At 38.4% G+C, this 24264-nt stretch overlaps 1 long non-coding RNA gene across 1 annotated transcript; it reads left to right on the top strand.

The window, feature by feature from the left end:
• Window positions 1-19: 19 nt before the first annotated feature.
• Window positions 20-13716, top strand: LOC108305419. Its single transcript, XR_001825723.1, has 4 exons — window positions 20-142; window positions 9600-9715; window positions 10752-10760; window positions 12957-13716. It is a non-coding gene; the product is annotated as an uncharacterized LOC108305419 (long non-coding RNA).
• The last annotated feature ends 10548 nt before the right edge of the window (window positions 13717-24264 follow it).

The raw sequence follows: 24264 nt of genomic DNA, 5'->3' as shown, positions 1-24264 counted from the left end.
TTGCATACTACTGGAGGCATACTAGATATTGAATATAATCATTATGATAATGGCTAAGATTTATTAAGCATGTATTATGTGCTTTATGGTGCTAGGAACTTACCACGTATTTCCTAATTGAATCTTCACAAAACCTTATGAAGTAGGTAAAATTATTATATTATCACTCCCCAATTTAGAGTATAAGTTAACAGAAGTCCCAAATAAAAATGACTCAAAAAGACCTTTCCAAAAAAAGAGAGAGGACCCATTTTATCCATCGTAAGAAATTCTGTGATAGGTATATATGAAAAACTTGGCTACCACAAGCAATGAATGACACATGAAAAAACAGACTCTTGTCTGCAGCTTTTCAAAATGTGAATGATTAATAATGTTCGTTTCTTACTAAATGGCTTGGAAAAGCAGTGCCCCTTCATGAGGAGATAAGGTGTCCATGGAAAAGAGCAGGGAGTGGAGTTAAAGGCAGGGTAAAGCACTTTAACACTTGCAAATAAGAGAATTCACCAAGGAGAGCTTGGGGGCTGTTAAGATTTTCTCTAAGACAAGGCTCACCTTACGTCACCACTGGGTATTTCCTAAGACAGGGATTCCACCCATTCCATCTTTGGACAAGCAGTATCTGCCCCAGGGTAATGAAGAAGAGTGGGAGTGATGATCCCATCTCTAGGTTTTCGTATGGACTAGAAATAACTATTGTGACATAAGAGCTTGTGAAATTTCTTTAATTCCTTCAATATTATCACTGGTTGTTGTTCTTATACTGTGCTAATTTTCCTATACGAAAAAACAGCAAGACACTCAAAAGAAACCACTTGCTGATTTTGAGAGGCAGTAGAAAGGGTCAAGTAAGTCATGCCTTCATTTTCTATTACTACATAATGAATGACTGCAAACTTAACACCATAAATTCATTACCTCACAGGTTTTGTGAGTCAGGAGCTTGACATGTTTTAGCTGGGTACCCACAAAGCTGAAAACAAGATGTTGGTCATTTACATCACCACCTGGAGACGAACAACATAAATGTCCACCACCAAGCTCCTCCAGATTGTTGGAAGAATTTATTTTCTTGTGACTGTATGACTGAGGTTCCCATTTTCTTGCTAGCTGTTGGCCAGGGACTGCTTTCAGCAGCTAGAGGCTGCTGTCAGGCCCTTGCCACTTGGCCCTTTGCACAGGTAGCTTAGTACGTAACTGTTTTATCCTTCAAGGCAAGCAGAATTTCTGTTTCTTTATTTATAAAGGTCCTGGCCTTTGAACAACTCACCTGATTAGATCAGGCCCTCCACGATAATCTTTCTTGTGATTAAATCAAGATCAACTTCTTTGGGACCTTAATTACATCTGCAGAATCCCTTCACCTTTGTCATAGTAGGCAACCTGATTATGAGAGTAAAGAATGTGAACACTAGTGGGGCAAGAATTGTCGAGACCATCTCAGAATTCTGCCTACCATGCCTGTAGACCCAGAACTCCATTAGGGATTAGAGGATGCACCATGAGAAAGCAACCCAAACCCTTGAGGAATACTGAGAGAAGGCACAAGGACATAAGGGTGGAGGTAACCTGGAATGAGACAGAAGAAACTATGTTTGCCTGTCAAAGGTGTCCCTGCTGTATCTGTAATGCTTTACTAGAAGCAGAAGGAGGAAGGAGCTGCAGAAAAAGTTGAATATTTATATTTTCCATACTAAGGTTGTCTTCTATATCTGGCCACTCATCCTAAGAAGAGGAACCACATCACTGGCTGAGCCCAGTCCAGGGAGGGCAGGTTATTTCATCTTGCATTGCAACCATGATCAACTGGTAGAGTCTGCATGCAATGTCACCCTGAAAAATATTCTGAGACTGTGTTGTGGTTCAGCAAGAAAGAGTATTGTGCTTGATGAGCTATGTCTTTCATGAACTCTGGATGGTGATTGAAGGTTTGTTGAAAAGTTATTGGATATTCATCACTTAGACTGTACACATCACCTGAAGACATCTCAACAAATATTAAAACGATAGAAAGTGCTTAGAAATATACACTGTATAGAAAAGAGACAGCCTTTATAAGATCGTTTCAAAGACTAAGCTCTGATTTTTTTTTTTTATCTTGCTCAAATTTCTATCTAAGGAGTCTGGGGAGTCATGCCCTACAAACCATAAATTCTCATTAGATGGGTTTTATTTAACCCTGTATATCATAATTTACTTTCCAATCTGACTCTGGCATAGCAAGGAAGAAGGTCAAAATGTTTTACCCCAAAATATATTCCCTTGCCACACCTTGAAATCGCCCTGCAAAGTCTCTTGTGGGAAAAATCCACATTCTATAGAGAATCCCCTTTCTCCTTTGTTTTCTTTCCTTCCTTTCCAGATCCAGGAGACAATCAACTAAGAGCCAGGCACCCTTTTAGATCCAGTAAGAAACATTTTACAACCTGCTGTCTCTGAAGTCTGCTGTCTGAGAACTTTCTCTGCACAATAAAAATTGATCTTCAAAATCCTTTATCTTAACCTCAACATTTCCTTTGATCTCAGATCTTCAGATAAACTCAACCAATTGTCAACCAGAAAATATTTAAATTTACCTATAGCCTAGAAGCCCCCACTTTGAGTTGTCCCGACTTTCTGAACAAAACCAATGTATTTCTTAAATGTATTTGACTGATGTCTCATGCCTCCCTAAAATATATAAAACCAAGCTGTACTCTGACCACCTTGGTCACATATTCTTAGGATATCCTGAGGGCTGTCACAGGCCATGGTCAGTCATCTTTGGCTCAGAATAAATCTCTAAAAATATTTGACAGAGTTTGAGTCTTTTTGTCAATAGTTTCTTTGCTTCCCATCCCCAAAACTGTCACTTTTTTTTTCTACTTAAAATCTCCTATTGGGAGGTTGTTTACTTACAGACCCAATCCATACGCAATTTCTTGGGAAATACCAGGTAAATGTAAGTTAGAATGTACAGACCTCAAGGAGTGATGAAGTCATAAAACAGAAACCCTTCAATTTGAAAATAGCTTTATAAGAGTGAACAGCCTACCAACTCACCATTATGCCACCAAAGCAATATGTAAATATGTATCTTATTTTCCAATGCTTCTTAGAAGCCACGGAAAGAAGGAGATGTCCATATTAAAGAAAGGATTGATTGAATGACTTCCTGAAGAGTCGGATGAGTCACATCCCATTTAGAAGATAGAGAAATTCAGGATCATGTCTGAGTCTCTAGGCTCCACCAGACCTTCTCATTTTGACCAGAGAAAGTCTCCTCAGCATTTTAATATTGGGAACATTTGCAGTCTTTATTGGAGCCATTTCTGCTTTCCCATTCCTTGGGGCTTGGCAAGAAGAAGTCACCTCATTTTTACAACTTCATGGCATTTTCCCAATCATGAAAATGCCATCATGTTTGTCACTCATACAACAAACAAAGGCAAGAAAGCAATTCCGTCTGCAGAGTAGTGCCATATGAAGCTAGATTAAAATGCTAATGGGTGAGCATGACACAGAGAAAACAGCGCACTGCTGAGGGCTAAAGAAACATGGTTTTCATCCAGAAAGGCCTTTTGCACCACAGCCTGTTCTACTCAGCTCTGTCTGAGGGGCTGGGGACAATGAAAGTAAGACAGAAGTGGAAACCAAACTTTTATGCCTCCTAGTCCCAGTTATTATTGCTCCTTTCAACACTTTGGCTTGGTTTTTCTTGGAACGAGGTTATGTAAAGCCTGAAGAAACAGCCCCTGGCAATGCTTTCTCACAGAAATTTTCCCCCTTTTATTTCTTCCCCATCCAACCCTTTATGTAATGGAACTACTTTTGTATAGACAATAGTATGCAATTTTCTTTCGGAACTGAGCGAGGAAAGAACGCACCAAGATGAACACAGGAGCAAAACTAAACATGTACCCTTAAAATACTAAGCAGAAAGCATGTATCTGATATCCTCATCACTCCTGAGCCAAATTATTTAGTCTATAGGTTTTAGATGCATCAGGACAGTTCTTCTAATCCCTGTGCTATTTATCAAATTTAGCAGCAATATATTGGTGAATTAATTTCAAAGATCTTTGGGAGAAAACAGAATTGAATCCAGTGAATTTAGGCATGAATAATATCCCTGAAATTTGGAAATAAAATGTGTTTTCATTAAGGAATTGCTTCAGAAATGAAGTAAAAGAAGATACATAAATTCCAAGCATCTCTCTTAACAGAAAGACTTGAGAAACATGTTTAAAGACACATATTAATTATCTACAGCTATTCTAAAAACAACAAACAAAATGCCTGTACATTATGCCATTGTGTGTTTATTGAGTAAGCCCAAGCCCTTAGTGTGCATTGATTCCTTGGTTGCCATGGCAGAGGGAGTGGTTTCTGTAATATGACAGCAGTTGCCATATGTTCAGCTTCAAGTCAAGTGATTCCATCACAAAAAGAGAAGAGAGCAGAAGGAGCTGTGCAGCCCCACCTATTCCAAGGGTCCTATTAGCAGCAAGTTATCATATGAGCCTCTGTTCTGTGCCTGAGAGTGAACACATGCCATAGCCATGTCCTTTATTCAAACATATTTGCAAAGGATTTTTATATGGTAGCCACTACTCCAGTATCCCAATCAGCATCTAACCCAAATACAGTCCTCTATAAGTTAAAACACGGCCTACGAAGTGATTTTTAAAAGATTTGTAGTCAAGAAGAGACACATTCTTTGGGGAGGATCGGGCAACTGGAACCACAAATGACCTTTCTTAGAGACTGGAACTTGAGACACAGAGAGGGAATGTATGGATTCTAAGATCACTGATAGAATCAAGAAGTGTTTACTTGTAGGAGATAAATCCTGAAAGAGTTCTAGAATTTGACAGTGTCTGGACCATTTGAAGCAGCATCTCAGAGGGTGATTTGGGCATATTCTTGTCCAACTCTCTCTCCCCATAAATAATTCTGGGCTGAGTGTTTCATGGTCTGACTCATTGTGACTGTCATGTATGTGGTTATGTTGCCAATTAGGACGCCAGTGTTCCCACTGTCAGAGCACTAATGAGTGTTTCTTGAATCCAAGAGATTACTTTTTGGTATTCTTCCAAGGTCCTGTGAATAAGTTGGCTATTCACTGATAGAGAAATTTATTTTTTTCTGGAACTCTATGGTATGCATTATTAAATCCCTGCTACAGCAATCTAAATGGTCCTTGAAGGAGTCAGAGCCCTTCCAACTACAAGCAAAGGACTTTTGATGTTGAGATATGACCCTAATGGTAGTCTTCAGTAATCCTTATTTTTTTCACTATGGAAATATATAAGAATATCCAAACCAGCAGACTTAAGCTAGGCAATGTACACCATTCATGGTTTTGTCTTTATCATGGTTATATTGTGTAAAAGTTGCAGATGGCAATGCTGAGTACTTTGTACATATACACAATAATAGAGCTGTCATTCTTTTATCAAATCACCAAGTCAACAAGACAGCCCACTCCACATATGGGCAAAGGGCTTGAGGAGACACGTCACCAAAGAATTCCCAGCAGTCAAAATGTGTTTAATCTCATCCACATCCATATCTCAACATATCTCAATATCCATATCCATATTTCAACAGATCAAAAATGTATTTAATCTCATCCATATCCAGAAAAATGCAAATTAAAACTATAATAGGATACCACAATGCACTCACCAGATTGGTTCAAATTTAAAATTTCAGCAATATCAAGTATTAATGAAGATGTGAGACACCCAGAACTCTCTTATGCTGCTGGTAGGAATTAAAGCTGCTGCCACCACTTTGGAAAACAGTTGGGCATTATCCAATAAAACAAAAGAAATGCAAAAATTATTACCTAACAGTTAAACTCCAAGATATGCGTACAATTGTGTATATACACCAATGAGGATGCTCCCAGCACCATAGCGTGTAATAGACACAGACAGAAATTTCCCAAGTGCCTGTCAATATTATTGACAATTCATCCAAAAATCCATTTATCATCATTGAAAATGAACAAACTCCAGTTACACTTAAGAATATAGTAAACTTATTCTTACACTTAAGAATACAGTATACACTACAGTAAAATATAGGGTAGGGAGAGAGTTGCTATCAAAAAGTAGGCGAGTAGTGGCCATGCAGATTTTTATGTTATGTGTACATATAAATACATGTCTAGATTTCCTTTTGTTTGGCCTGGTGACAGTATCTGAATTGTCTGCCATAATGAATGAAGTATTGAACATCTAACTGTTCTTCTCAACCACATTGTAAGCTCTTGAAGAAGAAATATATATATATATATATGTGTGTGTGTAGAGATATATATATATATATATATATATATATATATATTTCAATTTATTCTCCAGTAAGTTATATTTCCAAGTTTAAAAAAAAGTTGAAAGAAAAATCAGTATCCAACAGGGACCTTAAGTAGAAAGAAACAATTGCTTTTGTGAAAACTTTACCAAAAATATGGAATGTAATTCCAGTAAATCTCAGTAGACACATAGGAATGTAGTTTTCATTTATCTATTCCAACCCTTATTGGAACTGCTTGTTTGTCTATCTAACAATTCTTTGCGATAATGAGTGTAACAGAGATACATGTAAGAAAAATTGACCGAAAGACAGTTCAGAGAGCTAAGGTTGTTTAGACGGGTAAAGAAGGAGAGAAACATTATTGTATTCTTTTTCTGTGAAGGGGCGGTAACTCGAGAGTAGAGGATCCTCATCAAACCATGTGCTTCCTCTGATGAACTCTTGTTATGATAATTATTATCACTCCAGGGATGTTGATAATTATATTTAGACAGCTTTTAAAGCAATATTGTATAATATTTTCCTCATTTAACACCAGCATCAGAGCTGATGAATACTTAGTCAGAAGAAATGCAGGGCTGCAGGTTTGTCCACAAAGTGTTCCCATCAACCATGTAAGTGAGTTTGATAATGTATACATTATATTAGGGGGGAAACATACTCTTTTGGAAAGGACCGATTCTGGGCGCATAATCAGTTCCCATTGAATTTAAATGACTTTTGGTCCTACACCAATGCTGATAAAATACTTTCAAATGTACAGAATATTAACCAAATGTTTATATTAAACAACTCCTTTCAGGTGAAAATGCGCTCGGCGAAGCGTAGCTCCCTGGAGCAAGTTAGTGAATATTAATGTTTAGCACATCATAAGGCTCTACAAGTCCTCCAATGTTGGAGGCCAAGGGGGAGATAAAACAGCAAGGTTGGTGGATGGGCCCTGACAGGGGAAAGTACAATCACATTGGACATAACCTCACTGAGATGGAAATGGAGCTTGAAATTCATGCAATTGGGGCTGCCAGGAACTAGGAAGCAGATATGGACTGAGAGGGAGGGTCACAGGCTCTCCTGCGTGTTCCCAACTCAGTCCCCCTGCAGACCTAGGCTGGTCTCAGACCTGCCCAGGGTCCCATCAGCAGAGAGATTAATAGGGCATCCTTCATAATTAATATCAGCCAATTGCCAGTTAATCACGGGCCTCAATTTTGGGTAAGTGAAGGCTGCTTATCATGAGAAGCATTGGTACTTACATTAAGTGCTACGGTATTTCAAATCTGCCAATGCACACCGGCCATTTCCAATTATCATGGTTTATCTGCCGGTTTCAGGAAATCATATAAATATGCAACTCACCCTGCACATACACATATTTCATGGGGAGACAGCTTTTTTCAACCAGGCTGAAGGTCAAATGAACATTCTTTGCATACCTCTTGGAGGGTAAAAGGCCAGACTGGGAAACATGAGACCCAGGGACAATGCCCAGCTCAGAATAGGACATCCGTGGTTTTTGACTAAGCTACCTTCAATCTGCACTTCTGTTCCTCCATCCATAAAATGAGGATATTAATATTTCAGGTAGCCAGGGTGAAGTGCTTTGAGTAGCTTGGAAGACCCATGTTAAATAAGTGTGTGGTATTATTTTTTTTAGTCTTGTGTTAACAATACTTTAGAATTCAGTGCATATTCAACATTTTGTTGTTGTGATTGTAGTCTAATTTTATATTTTAGTGGCTGCTTTTAAAATTAGTAAGGCTAAATCTTATCAGATTTATTAAAGTTCCAAATGAATAATGACAAAGGGAAACCAATGTTATTATTCCCATTTTACAGATAAAAGAATGTCAGGCCTGAAAAATCTCTCTCTAGAAGATTTTATATGCATCCTATAGCCTCTGGAATGGCTCTCATATAAATCATCCTAAAATATTTATTGTTTCTAATTGTCAAAAGCTATTTTCAGAAAAGCAGAGTAAAGAATTTTCCCTAAAATTCAATTCAAATGTCTCTACTTGTATCTCATATCTGGTTTCTTTGTTTTTGTTGTTGTTGTTGTTATTGTTGTCTGTTTGTTTGAGACTGAGTCTCACTCTATAGCCCAGGCTGGAGTATAATGGCATGATCTTGGCTCACTGCAACTTCCACCTCCCAGGTTCAAGTGACCCTCCTTCTGAGTAACTGAGGTTATAGGCACCCACCACTACACCTGGCTAATTTTTGAATTTTTGTAGAGAAGGATTTTCACCTGTTGGCCAGGTTGGTCTCGAACTCCTGATCTCAGTTGATCTGTCTGCCTCAGCCTCCCAAAGTGCTGGGAGTAGAGGCATGAGCCATCAGCCTGCCTCATATCTGTTGAAGACTCATAAACTTGCAGATCCTCACACCATAGGACACTGTCAAACAGTAGCTATGCTTAACACGTGAAATGAACGTTAGTACCTAGAGAAGGTAAGTGACCAGTTCAAAATCAACACAGCTAGGACCTGAGCCAGGATTACAACCTGCATTCAAGTGCCTTCCTTACGATGTTAAAATTCCTTACTATGTTAAACCCCATGGAGCTTGTTCTCAATCAAGAATCCACCCTGCCTTCATGCTTTGCTTGGTTGCAAGGCAGACACAGGACAACCTTCAGCAAATTCTGACTGAGTAGCAGTGTGAAAGCTGGAGAAGAAAAACAAATAAGTGTAAGATTCTCCTTCTTCTTCAAGAGCTTACAATTTGGTTGAGAAGAAAGTTAGGTGTTCAATAGTTCATTCACTAAGGAAGACATTACAAATACTGTCACCAGGTCAAATAAAATAAAATCCAAACATGTGGAAGTGGACTAGTGATTTCCAATGTATGTTTTGAAAAACAATCCCACAAGATTGGCCATGCATAAGTAAGTAAATAAGTAAAAGTATAAATATTTTTTATGATTAATTAAGTTTGAGGCATGATACATGTTGTAGTGTCACAAGACACAAATGCATTCAAGTGCTCTGAGATGTCCCACAGTAAAGGAACCTATTGAATAATTTCCAGTTTTGTGTTTTTGGGACTCATAAAGCCTTTTCAAGGCTTTCAATTGACTTGGCCTTTTCTTACTTCATCTGTGGAATTCTAACCTCTAACAGCACTTATAAGTGCTCTAATTTACATGCTTCATGTCCTGGTCATTTTAAATCATTGGCTCTTAATACAGTGTCTGGCATATGGCTCCTTGCATCTACTTGCATATGAATACATAGCCTGCTTGGTGCTATGAGTGAGTACAGGTTCACTAAGCCATGTTTTCTGTCCTCTAGGGCAGCTCTCTCAAATGTTAATGTCTATGTGAATCCACCTTGGGATATTAGTAAAATGAGTTTGTGATGCAGAAGACCTGAGGAAGCACCTGAAATTCTGATATTCTATCTCCCAGGTAAAACCAATACTCCCAGCCCCAGGTTCACACTTTAAGGCCACAGTAGATATGAGTAATTTGGTTACAGTATAAGGTATATGAAGAAAGTAAAGTTTAACTAAAATGTTGTCTCACTCTAGCAAGAGACACACACCATGAAAAGATGTAACACTTGTAACCATAGTTCAAGAACACAGTTCTGAGGGAAGATCAGGGCAGATGTGATTTATTCTGCCTGGGCAGGTAGGGAAACAGTGGAGGAGTATCTTGAAAATGTCATGGGATGGGTGATTTGAGATGAGCTTTAAACAGTGACTGGCATTTTGTCCGGCAAAAGAAGGAAGGACTTATGGAGTTAGTCAACAGCGTGAACTAAGTGGCAGGGCAAACACCACGTACTACACGTTCAAGAAGCAGTGAGGCAGGAGCACATAGTACTTAGGAAGTCAAGGAATCAAGTGTAGAAGGGATATTGGATTGAACTGTGTTATGGTTTGGATGTTTGTCCCCTCCAAATATCACATTGAAATTTGATCCCCAGTGTTGGAGATGGGACCTAATGGGAGGTGTTTGGGCCATGGGGGTGGATCCCTCATTACTGACTTGGTGTGGGTCCTGTGGTAATGAGTGAATCCTTACTCCGTTATTTCCTGAGAGAGCTGGGTGTTTATAAGGGCATGGCATCCCTTTCCTCTCTCTCTTGCTCCCTCTCTCACCGTGTGACACATGTGGCTTCTCTTTCCCCCCTACCATGATTGGAAACTTCCCAAGGTCCTCACCAGAAGCATATGCTGGTGCCTTGCTTCTAATACAGCCATGCAGAACCATTTTTCTTTGTAAATTCCCCAGCCTTGGGCCAAGAATGGTAGCTCACTTCTGTAATTGCAGCACTTTGGGAGGCTGAGGCAGGCAAATCACAAGGTCAGGAGTTTGAGACCAGCCTAGCCAATATGGTGAAACCCTGTCTCTACCAAAAATACAAAAAATTAGCTGGGCGGGTGCCTGTAATCCCAGCTACTGGGAAGGCTGAGGCAGGAGAATCACCTGAACTCAGGAGGAGGAGGTGGCAGTGAGCCCAGATTGCACCACTGCACTCCAGCCCCTCCATCTCAAAAAAAAAAAAAAAAAAAATCCAGCCTCAGGTATTCTTTTATGGCAACACAGAATGAGCTAAGACACCGTTGCATTTCAAAAGTCCAAATGTTTAATGTTGGGATTCCAGAAATAATAAACTGGCAGGAAAGAAACTTTGATACGTGGGTAGAAAGCTTCTTACTGCCCTTTCATGAAGCCGCATGGCCTGCATGGATACTATCTGCTCCTGGATTCAGCCCTGCTTTCAAATTTTAATGGGATGTCAGCAAGGTTTTCAAAATGATTGATAAGGCATAATCAACCCCTTTCCCTGGTTGAAGATTATGCTGTTTTTAAAAAGCACTTAGCATTTCAAGGGTTGTTTTATAGGCATCTGCACAAACCTATGAAGCAACAAACTTTATTTAGCAGTTATCGACAGACTACTACTGCTTACAGGGTTGTATTCTTCCATTCTGGTTCAGATTTTAGCCCAGCTGTTCTGGGATCTTTAATTTCAGAAACTGGAAAACCAGAGCTATTAATAGAGTCAGGCAGCTAATTTAAATCTGATAATGTGCTGACACTTGGCTGCATACTTCAGCACAGATGCCCGTGTGTACAATGTGTATTTATTTCTGTACAAATGTGTACATGCATATGTATAAATAACAGCAAATACTATGAAATCAACACTATTATTTAACAGGGCCACCTGGGAGTTATCCTGTGTCTCATAAATAGAACACTCTTTGACATGTACAAATCATCTACAAGGTGACTGAAGCCTGCAGGTTTAAGGGTCAGAGTTATAAGTGGAAGGATTACAGATACACACAGTACTTCTGGTTGGAAGAGAGACCCATAGAAGACCAGAACATTTTAGCTAAACTTTACTTTCTTCATATACCTTATACTGTAACCAGATTACTCACTGTTGTCCATACATATTTTACAGTTTCCTTCATCTTGCTTATGTTATTCCCTCTGTGAATTAGATAAGAGTCTGGGCTTTAAAATTAGCTTTGGGTTCAAGTTCCAGTTTTGCCAAATTCTAGCTATGTGATTTGGAGCAAATTACTTACTAAATCAAGCCAGGCCTCTCATCTGTATAATGGAGACAGTCAATTTACTTACATCAAAGGGCTTTTATGAGGATCGAATGAGATAATGCAAGTGAACAGCCAGCATAATGTACAAATCTGATTCATGGTGACAGAAATCAGAATATTTGTCTGTAGTGAAGGGTCACGGGGCGTCACTTGGATAGGGACATATGGAAACTAAAGCGATAAATATTTTGTATATCTTAACGGGGGTGGTGGTTACGTAGGTGTATCCCTATCTATACAGAGGTATGATGATGATGGTGGTGGTGGTTATTATATTCTCCCATCCCCATATCTAAGTGCTATTTAGTTTTCCAAATTCAGCTCAGGAGCCATTTTTCCACATGACTTTCACAGTCTTCCTAATCGGAAGAGATCTTTTTTCCTTTGAATTTATTCTTACTCTTTGCATTTCTAAGATACAGTCTTCCTGATGTTAAGATTTAGCTCATTGTAGATGTCTCTCACCTCCACTAGCTTGTTAGTTCTTTGATGAGATGTCTCTGTGTGGTCTTGGAATCCTGCACAGTATCTAGCAGAGATCTATTTACTCTTTATCCTTCCATTAAATCATTGTGGAAAGGGTGAATTCAGTGTAACCCTACATAGAACTGCCTTGAACTCCATTCTAGTACCTCAATACATCCAAAATCCTCTCCTGGGTTTCCATAAGCACAGTTTCCTCCTGGCGTTGGCTATGATTTCCATGTATGTCGACTCTGTTACCTTCATCCACACGTAAAATTCTATGTGACTTTTTATAATTTACATAGGCCACATATTCCCCTTAGACATATATGTGAGAAATAGACTTTACTGAAGAGGTGGGGAGCGGGGTTGCAAAGAGGTGGGACTCATGCCACAGCAATTCCAAGAGCTCTGAGCAAAGCCAGTCTGTTCTCACAAGTCTCCTAGCCCCTCTGCCACCAGAGCCTTTATCCAGCTCTCCAGCTTCGTGCTGCACCCAGATTTCCACCATCACCATGTCTCTTCTCTGCTCCTCCTTGTCTTTTGTCCTCCCTCTCAGGAGCAGAAACAAATACCTCTCTTTGATGCAGCTACTTTCTTTGACGCAGCTCAGCCATTATCTTGTCTTTGCCGAAGTCCTAGGCACTCCCATGCCCTCAGAGCCTCATTTTGAACCCAAGGACTTAGGGATGCTATTTTCCTACATCAAGCAGCTTCCTCCCAGCAAAAGAATTCTGGTGACAGTAGTGAAGATAATTTTCATTCCTGCTTACGGAATGACCAAACAACAGCAAAGAGGAGGAGAAGAATGAAATAATGACAACCAAAGGAAAAGACTGATGACTCCTTAAGAATGGATATTCATAAGGGAATGAGGGCTGAGGGGTCCATTTCCTAAACTACTCACCTTATTGACTTCCTACAGCAACACCATACAGAAAGCTCCACCTTGAGGGGAAGATGTGAGAATCTTGAAGTGGCAAAATATTGGGTGATGATGACAGCCTTTGAGGTTGTGAGAGCAAAACAGAAGCAAATAAAGTATCATTTTTACCCTGTGAAGAAAGTTCCCTTTTAAGACTTTTGTAAATGATTAATATTTCCATTATGTTCCAGGAAAAAAAAATAAGATTTGTGTTTGACTGAAAAAAGAATGTGTAGAACAGATGAGAAGGAAGAGATAGTCTAGCCACATCCAAGAGACCTGTAAATTGGGTACAGTGGTGTGAATTGTGTAACCAGTTATAAAAGAATGTTACCTGGGGATGTCTCTGCTGTCTTCCTGAAACAGAGGAGGTGATAACCATCCCTTGGAAGCGTCCACTTCTATTGAAGATTGGGTGAATAAATCTGTGCCTACTGCAACTCCAGTCATTCCAAATTGGTCTGTACTCATTTAATTTATTAAGTCTTTAATACATAATATTGAGTACATACCATGTTCTTGACACTGAGTACAATGGAGAATGCAGTCAGGAAATGAGGCAAACTTAAAGACCAGAGGCTGTCAACCTTGAAAGCATATTAGAATTATCTGGGGAAATTTTATGACCTTGATTCCTAAGTTGTACTTAAGGCCAATTAGTCAGAAGCTGGGGATGGTACCTAGCCACAAGTAGTTTTTTTAATTGCAACTCAGTACTGAAAAAAAAATCAAAAACATGGGGACAAGTTAAGAGATGACTACATAGCCATTCACTGTCATGATCGAAGATTGTTTAACATGCCTGCCCAAAGACTACCTAATTCTTTACAGGAATGTACCTTCGTTTATTTTACTATTTACTAGGATATTTACTTAGGATATTACACAACTCCATAAAAGCAGATGTTGCCTTGTAGAACAAACAGAGGCCCAAGCTTATTCAAATAGAATAGAGCTTGTGTTTCTGTAATTCTAACAAGTTCTCAGGTGACTCTGACATGTGCTGAAGTTTGACAACTATTATAAAAGTCTGATACATGCAATGCAAAAGATTCTTGTACACTAACAATGCAAATACTTTTTTCACTAGCTGAGATGCAAATAATTTCTGTCTAATTCCAAGATTACAGGGTTTTCTTCTCCATAAAATATTAATCAATTTTGTAACTCACCTAGCAATCTTATTCCAGCATTCTTTCAGGATCTATGTCTACTTGGTCTTTCTAGTTCTCTTTGAACCAGTTGAAACTTATCCTGCTGGCTCCCTCCTTAAATGAATTAAATAACTCTTTGGCAAGTACTCGCTATACATTTGTATGAGAGTCAAGCTTTCAACTTGTGAAAATTATACTTTGACACCAGGTGATACCAATATGCATCCAAGATTGAGATTCACCGCTCTAGAGAGAAGCCAAAATTCCTGGAAGGCATCCAAAGAGAAACCACTGTTTTCTCTATCCCAGGCAGAATCATGTAATTATTCTTGAAAACTTTTACAAGTCCCATCTGATAACAATAAAAATTAATATTTACTGAGTGCTTACTAGTGCCAAGCACTATTCTAAGAACTTTACATCCATGATTAAGTCTTTAGTCACTACACAACCCTATAAACGAAGCTCTCTCATCTGCATACCAATTTCATAGATGAGAGAACTGAGGCTCAAAAGTTTAAGCAACTTGTCTATATTGACACTGCTGCTAAGTGACAGAGCTGCAGTTTACACCCAGGAAGTACTGCCTGTGCCTTTCAGGGCTAAGACATACTATGCTTCAGGGATTGAGAAGATCTACCTTTGGAGTTATTTATCCAGATTCATGGACACTTGCAAATGGATACCTGAGTTAATGAAACATTCAAAGCCAGCCAAAATTTTATACTCTTTTTTTGTCTTTTTTTACTTAGATTTTTATATTTTTCATTTTTATGGATACATAGTAGATGCATATATTTATGGGGTACATAATTATTTTGATACAGGCATATAGCATATAATAATTATATCAGGGTAAATGGGATATCCATCACCTCAATCATTTATTATTTGTTTGGGTTACAAATGTTCCCATTATACTCTTTCTGTTACGTTAAAATATGCAATAAATTATTGTTGACTGTAGTCACCTTGTGCTATCGGATACTAGGTCTTATTCATTCTCTCTATGTTTCTGCACACATTAGCCATTCCTACTTTTTCCTCCTCTCCCTGCTCCCCTTCCCAGCCTCTGGTAGCCATCATTCTACCCTCTATCTCTGAGGGTTCAACTAACATTTATTTTAACAAAAATTTATACTCAAAGTTGGTTTCTTTGGCAGGGCTATCACATATCCACTTATTCTTTATCCAACCCTCATATTAGGAATCATCTTCATTAGGAAAAGTGACTAACATCTTCACATGAGAGTTTGTAAAACCATTTGAATGTAGGTCCAATAGAAACCCTGATTGGTATCCAAGAGGAGACACTCAACGCTGTTAGAATTTGAAACTCTTGTCCTGTAGTTCTCTAGATTCCCAAAGTGCAAAAATAAAAACTTATAAATAAAAGAGAGAAATATTTTAAATTTCTTCCTAATTTAAACTCATACCCAAATTGACATTTGGGCAGCTCCATCAAAAAGCACTTGGGGAGAAATCATCTGTTCATGAAGTGCTTTTTATACCATGAGCAAAGGTCTGGATTGTAAGTAATATTGGCAAGAACAAGCTATAAGTTAAGATGCAAATCCAAATCGAGTGTGCGGTGTTCTGGCTTCAAGCCTAGTAATTGAATTTCCAGTTTATTATCCTTAATGTTTTTTAATGTGAGTTTGCAATTCAAGGCAAAATGGAAAGCTGCTCCTCCAAAGCTTTGCCCTGAAGCACTTCCAGGAACAATTTCTTTTCAGAGTCAAGAAATGGTTTTGGGTCAGGAGTGCACTTTAACTTTTCCAAACTCTAGAAAATTCTATTCTGGGGAGGCACTAAGCCATGGGTCCACTGAAGGATACTAATCTGAAGACCAGGGATTCTGGAGTCCGAACCTGGCACTGGAGCTCATTATAATAATGGAAAAGCTAAATGTTGTGAGCTGGTTAAGAAGCCATGTCTCAGCTGAGAGTTCCATGCAACATGGGCTGACACTCAGGGCCATAGAAGGTACGTGGGGAATGTTTCAAATGAAATCTGTTGCTTCAGCATATAGACTTGGTTACCCTGAACCTCCTGAGCCTTTTGGCTGTAACAGCTAAGCCATACTGGGAGCACATTCACGTTTCTTTTGCCTAAAACTAGCCCTGAACAAGGCTGAGGGACTATCCCTTGAAATAGTCTTCTTAAAGAAGAAAGAGATTTAAAGGTGTTAGCTATCTTAATTGTAATAATAATTATGTTAATAAAATAACAAAAACAATAGCTATAAACATAACTTAATGAGGGTTTCCCATGTTGCAAGCTGTATGTGCCTTTATGCATTGTTGATTATGCATTATTGTTATTCATTATTTATTTTATAATTTCACTCTCATAATAGGCTTAAAAGGTAGGTATTGCCCTCAGTTTTATACAGCGAACCTGAAGTTTGGAGAGTTCAAGTAATTTTCCCCAGGTGACAGAACTAGAATGGGGCTTGGCCAGGATGCAAACCCAAATTTTTCTGCTCTGGAGCTTCTGCCCTTTATTACTAGGCTAAGGGCACAAAATTCTCTAGTATCTTCTCCTCTATTAGACTGTCTACTTCCATCATTCTTTGAACATTATTTCTATATTTGTGTTTGTGTGTGTGTATAGAGGAGAATGTAAAGACAAAAGGAAAACCTCCCATAAGCCTATTCCCCATCCATGTACATGGCATGATGGCATGAAAATCCAAGAGTAGGCTAGCATAAGATGAAAATTAAAAGCTTTCCCCAAGCTCTGCCCCAAAGGTAACCACTTGTATATTTCCTATGTACCCTACCAAAAAAAGTATTATACTTTCTTATATATACCTATACATATATATGATTTTTAACAATCATTTAATATTTCATTAATTTATTTAACCAGTTCTCACATATGTTCATTTAAATTGTATCTTTTTGATATTTAAAATCTTGAGTACAATAAACACTCATATATATAGTTTGGTGATGGAATATACATTTTTTAAAAACTTCTGTAGTTATTCCCTCTAAAAGCGTTGTGTTAATCACTCTCCCACTTTCAGACCATGAGTAGTCCTCTTTACTGTAACCATTTACCTTCATCTCCATGCCACCTGATTCTCCCACCAAGGTTATGAAGTAAGTAGAGTAGGGATGTTGGTATGATTTGGATTTGTATCCTCACCCAAATCTCATGTCAATTTGTAATCCACAATATTGGAGGAGGGGGCTGGTGGGAGGTGATTGGATCATGAGGGTAGACTTCCCCCTTGCTGTTTTTGTGACAGTGAGTGAGTTCTCATGAGATCTGGGTGTTTAAAAGTGTGTAGCACCTCCCCATTCCCTCTCTTCCTCTTGCTCTGGCCATGAGAAAACATGATTCCTTCCTTTTCACCTTCTGCCATGATTGCAACTTTCCTAAGGCCTCCCCAGCCATGCTTCCTGTACAGCCTGTGGAATCATACCACAATTAAACCTCTTTTCTTTATAAATCATCCAGCCTCAGGTACTTCTTTATAACAGTGTATGAACAGGCTAATACAGATATAATTCCTGTTTGTAGCATGAGTCAAGGCTAGAACCCAGATGTTCAAAGTACAGAACCCTTTCTTTAAACAAATTATACTTTAAAGCCTCAAAGATAAATAAAATGTCAATACCCTCTGTTTTTGCCCTTGACAGATGAAGAGAACAAATATAACTGAGCTTTGTGGTTCAGTGCTCTGGGATAAGAACTTTAACCAAGTTTAAAACCCACTAAAATACCACTTATTTAGAGTTTGGGATTGATCCATGACCTTCTATTGTTCAAAGGCATTTTCCTTTGTAATAATTCCATGGAAAGAAAAACGACTTGAACGTTGCATTTATTAAAAAGCTCAAAGGCATTTGAACATCAATTTACATTTTTCTTTTTTATTGGAAAAAAAGTAGTTAAGTGTAAATGAATGTCAAACATGTGGTTTACATTTTCTTTGAGATGCATGCGAGCTTTAAAAACTAATGAAAATGCTTTAGAAAGAACACATTCCACAATATGGTAAGTTCAAGATATGTAGGAAATTTGGAGCAAGTCAACATGGTAGGTTGGGTCTTACATAAGTCCTGCAGAGAAAACAGAGGAGATCTTCAGTTCTCTCACATGAGATTTTGAAGAAGGGAATGTCAGGTCTCTGGACGCAGGTTTCACCCAAGTGTAGGTCTATGATTTGAGGGGCTGGGAGACATTCCATAGTCAAGGAAGCTGTTACAATTACTCCTCAACCGTTTAATGAACACCTATTCTGCGCCAAAAATAAGAGATGTGGAGACAAATAAAATACAAACATTGTTTTCAAGACCTTAAATTCCTAGTAATGAAACCAGATATGGAAAGAGACAAACAACAATGAAACGTGTTAGTGAAGTATAACACAGTGTCAGGGCAATACAAAGAGGGGCATTCACACTTGTGAGGGTGGTGAGGGAAGATGTCCTAATCCTTTAGGAGACCTGGAGAATGAGTAGAAGTAGCTGAGCAGAGTTTGCCAAGGACACTGCAGCATGGAGACTAGCACGCACAGACCAGAGGCGTGGGAAGCTTGGCACTGCAGGGCATGCTAGTACAGCCATCCTCCTCATCCATGAGTTTGCTCTCAGTGATCTGTTACCTGGGTTCAACTGTGGTCCGAAAGTGCTAAATGGAAAGTTCCAGAAATAAGCAATTCATAAGTTTTGAATTGTGCACCATTCTATGTAGTGTGATGAAGTCTCACACCATCCCATTTTGCTCCATTCAGAACATGAATCATTCCTTCGTTCAGCATATCCACTTTGTATGCTCTAATTGCCCCTTATTGAATAGGGGAAAATGTAGTGCTCTAGATAGGATTCTGGACTATTGATGGTTTCAGGCAACAGGCTGTAGAGGCAAGCCAGGTCAGGTTAAAGTGTGTGAACTCCTTTGGGAAGAGCCAGTAAACGGTTTTTGAGTTTTATTTATTTGTTTATTTATTATTTTTGAGACAGAGTCTTGCTGTGTCAACCAGGATGAAGTGCAATGGCATGATCTCAACTCACTGCAACCTCTGCCTTCCAAGTTCAAATGATTCTCCTGGCTCTGCCTCCTGAGTAGCTGGGGTTACAGGCATGTGCCACCATGCCCAGCTAATTTTTGTATTTTTAGTAGAAATGGAGTTTCACCATATCGGCCAGGCTGGTCTCAAACTCCTGACATCAAGTGATCCACCTGCCTCAGCCTCTCAAAATGCTGGGATTATAGGTGTGAGCCCCCACACCCAGTCCTTTTTTTGTGTTTTAGAAAGATTAATCTTGTCTATGGGTGGAAAACAGATTAGAGACAGGTAGTACTGAGTACAAGAAAATCAGTTAGCATGTTATTGCTGAAATTCTGTGAAAAATTATGAACTCAAACCAAGGGTTTAGCAGTGGAGGTAAAAAGAAGTGAATGGAACCAAAAGGTTAATTCTGTGGTATCTAAGTATGGCCAAAGGTAGAAGAAGAGTTACAGTGACCTCTGAATTTTTTACTGGAACTTGAAAGTTCAACCTCAGAAATAAACACTTAGGTAGTTGGATTAAGAGGCAATACGGTTTGTTGAAAAAGTCACTGACTTTAATTCATTTAATTTGCTTCTAAACATGAATAGAAAGCAATAGAAATGAGACATATTAATGACTGTCCACATAACATTTTAAAGGAATCTGATAATCCTTTAAGATTAAGTGTTAAGAACTCCCAGAAGACTCTGCAATGTAAAAGAAGGAATTTCTCACAAAAATTATATTAGATCATATCATGCCTGGAGAAGATGTAAGGTTATGAAAACTCATATTCACTGTTGGTGGGGATGTATATTGCTGTAACCCAGAGATATGACATTTCTCAGTAAGCCCCGGAGAAAGTCCAGTGTATACAGACATACAAGGATGCTTATTGAATCACCATAGTAAAGAAAAAATCAGATATAATTTAAATATCTATCAAAAGGTGAGTGATAAATTGTGTTGTGTTCATATAATAAATATACTTCTAATATTTAAATGAATAAACTAGGGTTAAATTTATTAAAATTGATAAATCTTTTTAAAACAAAAATATTTTTAAAACATAAATCTTGAAAACCTAATTTTAAGTAAAAAAAAATGAGTCAGGGAAGGATATGTACAGATGATATGAAAACAATCCATTGTATTATTTATAGATACTTAGGATAATAGTAAATGCATTAGTAGTATATACATAAAGCATGCCCAAGGCTGCCTGCTTTAGGGAGAAGGGAAAAATCAAGATGGCTATGAAAAAGGCTTTAAAAATGTCTAGTTTGCTAAACTCTTTATTTGGTTTCTCAACCTTTGCACCATTGACATTTTGGACCAAATAATTTTTGTCATGGAGGAAAGCCCTGTGCATGGTAGGATATTTAGCAGCATTCCTGGTCTCTACCCACTGGATGCCAAGCAGCACCTCTCCATGTCACGACCATTGAAACTATCTCTAAACATTGCCAGAATGTCCTCTGGTTGGGGTGGACGGAATCACCTTGGTTAAAAACCACTCATTTTGTAGATTGGCGATTCTCATATTTTCCTTATACTTGTCTCTTTTTGGAAATACTTTGTAATACAAGGGCAGAGGGTTGAAGAGAAGAACATTCCTTCTGCTACTGTTTTAATCAACTGTAGAATGTGTTGGTGTTCAGACATCAAGATGCAAAATAGGCACTTGTCCCTAAGAACTCCATGTTTGGTAAGGCAATGTAGGATGGAGGCAAAGATGCCTTGGAGTGGGACAGATCTAAGAACAGATTTAAGAACAGATTCAAGACAAATCCAGTACTGATCGAAGGACAGATCCTGACTCTGCTGTGCATCAACTATGAGAACCTCAGTCTCCTCATGCCTAAAATAAAGATTTTTCTTCAGGTAAGGTTTTACCTTCTGGAAGTCTCTCTGAAACAGAGAAAACATGCAATAAGGAGCAGTTATTATATCACGTTTTTTCATTATATGTACACACTTAACAAATCATATGAGATAGTATTGACAACATCCTTCCGACGCCCCCCCTTCAAGGGTCTGTCTTCTCATTGGTGACTCCAAGGAATGGAAGAGCAGTTTGTGTCCATCTATAGTCTCTGCTCAGCTCACAAGCACCCCTATTTTGCATTCTCAGAAGCAACTCTCACAAAGATGCAGAGATGGAGAGAGGGAGAGGGCCAAGCAACATGAAACAACTCACGGGCTCATGAAGAAGATGATATCCTAGATATTTTCATACACTCACTGAAACTTTCATAGTCCTTATGAAACCAAGCATTCTTCTTTCCGTTTTCCCTTTTTAAATTCTACCTAGATTTTCCTTGGCCCATTTGTAGGTCCCATAGGGTGATATTTCACAACACTACCCCTGCGGGTTCCACAGTGAAGTCCAGTGAGCCCATTCTGCTGGAGTGAAAATGTGGTAGCATGGAGCCATGTTGTCATATTAAGGAACATGTTTTGGCCTCTTGGACAACCTTGACTGACATTTGAGCAGCTTTCTTTGGTGATAGTCCTATGCCAACTGATCTTCTTCAAAATTTGTGTCAGTTGTTATATATTTTTGTCATAGCATCTTTGTAAGAACTAGAAATTTTATTTCCATTATATCCTGTTCACTATCCTTAACAAGCCAGTTTTGGTTCATATTGCTAAACTCAGTACTGAAAATATTGACTATGGTCAGCTATATGCCACATCGTTAGACATGCCAAGGGCTTCAAGAGAATTGAGAGGAAAGAGAGGCATTACCCATGAACCAACCAAAACACCTAGAACAGAAGGAAGCCTCTGAAATGAACAAAAATGAATGAAAAAACTACAATAAATGGCTGTATCTTGGTTAAGCAGAAAACAAAAATTCCATGTTTGTGAATGAACAAGCATGAATCAAGGCAAAGTAATGGAAAGCAGGGCAATAGAGTGAAGACCTGTGATTCTGGTTTGATCTAAAATAATAGATTTAGAGTACCACATAATTACTTCATGCTTATTCACTCAATTCATACAACAATTAATTGCACCTAAAATGTATCCAGCACCTGGCTAGCTATCATGATGTATATATAACCTGCACCTTTCCACACACCAAGGACAAAATCACTAATTATAGGCATGCCATAATCAGTTATTAGTGATAGGGAGAATGTTTATATTCTAGAAATGAGTAAAATCTCTATAATGTCGCATAGTGTCACTTTATATATTGATATGTCATTGAAAATATTATCTCATATTTGGCTCTGTCCACTCACATATGAAGTTACACATCATCCTTTCTTTCTATCACTTTGGAAAGTATGTGACTCAAGACGTACCTTCACCATTCTCCTTTTCTAACATAATTCATGGTTCCCAAGGTCTGTCTCTGTCCTAATGGATTAATTCTATTCACAGAAATTAATTGTTTCTAGAGTTCTTTTCATCTCTCGAAATACAGAGTATCACAATGGACTGAGAGAGAAGGCTGTAAGAACAATCTGCATTGCTGCTAAATAATCACATTCACTAGGCTTTATCTAGGCTGCACATGCCTTTATTCTGCTTTTTAGAACACCAAAACTCATTTAATATACTTCTAAAACTGAATAAGGCAATAGAAAAGAAACATATTAATGACTATTCACATAAACTGCTAAAATTTTAACCTGATGTATTATTTAGCGTACCGTAAATAAAAATTAATTACAAATATTGGTGCTGACCACATGCACATAGTTTTTAATCTTTACTGCATTAACACAGTTGACTCACAAAGAAAGACCTCTAAGTTCTATCTGAATATAGTAATAAGACTGTTTAGAGGTAAACTATTGTAATTCATATGATTCCATTCACACATAACCGTCTGACAGTTCTCTTATGATATGCAATAACCCAATATCAACAGAGACTGAAATGCCTTAATAAGTACTTACTAGAAATAAAAATTACTATCTACCCAGTGATGTGATTTTAAACTTTCCAACTTACTGTATTATAGCGAATGGTTTTTGAAGGTTAAATTTACTTAAGTATAAAAAAAAAAAATCAGTGTTCTACATGTATTGAGCTGGTGATGGCTTGAATTCTGGAACCTGGAAATCTCAGTAAGTACTCTGTCACGTAATAATTGAGGCACCCAAACCATGGTACTTGGCTGATGGAAAACATTTTGAAACTGAGATGAACCCCTTTATTTTGCAGATGAGAAAATAGGAGACTTGCAGAGAAGTCGTGTCTTGTTCAGGTCCCACTCATAGTAAAGCTTGTCAATTCTAGTTCAGGATTTAGTCCTGAATTGATCCTGAGGCTGTCCACAGTGCTACTGAGACAAAAAAGGCATGAGGTAGCAATTAATAGGCAAGGGACAGGCTCCTCTTTTTAGCTTGTGCTTGGAACTTCATTGGTATTAATTATTCTTTGGGGTTCTTATGGGGATTGTATATTTTTACATGTTTTTCTAAAGTTTCTTGTTCATGGAGAATAGACCTTGTAGAAATAAGAGACTAAATCATCAGTTGGCATCTTTGCAGAAATTCTGCCAAAGTACAAAGAGAATAATCATGAAATCACTGAACAGAGAAGTAGGATGCTCAAACTCACGGGTAAGGAAAATGGTTCCAGCCAGATGTAAGGAAGAACAGTCCTCCAATTAGAGCAAAGTCAAATGGGTGGAGGCAGTGAACTCTCCATCCCTGGGTCTATTTAGGTAGCTAATGGCTTCCACATATCGCCTGTAATCCCAGCTACTCGGGAGGCTGAGGCAGGAGAATTGCTTGAACCCAGGCGGCAGAGATTGCAGTGAGCCGAGACTGCACCATTGCATTCCAGTCTGTGTAACAGAG

The sequence above is a fragment of the Cebus imitator genome, unplaced genomic scaffold, assembly GCF_001604975.1.
Source record: "Cebus imitator isolate Cc_AM_T3 unplaced genomic scaffold, Cebus_imitator-1.0 Scaffold63, whole genome shotgun sequence".
Lineage (NCBI taxonomy): Eukaryota > Metazoa > Chordata > Mammalia > Primates > Cebidae > Cebus > Cebus imitator.
Note: the sequence above shows the minus strand (reverse complement) of the source record. Positions and strands in the feature narration are given on the sequence as shown.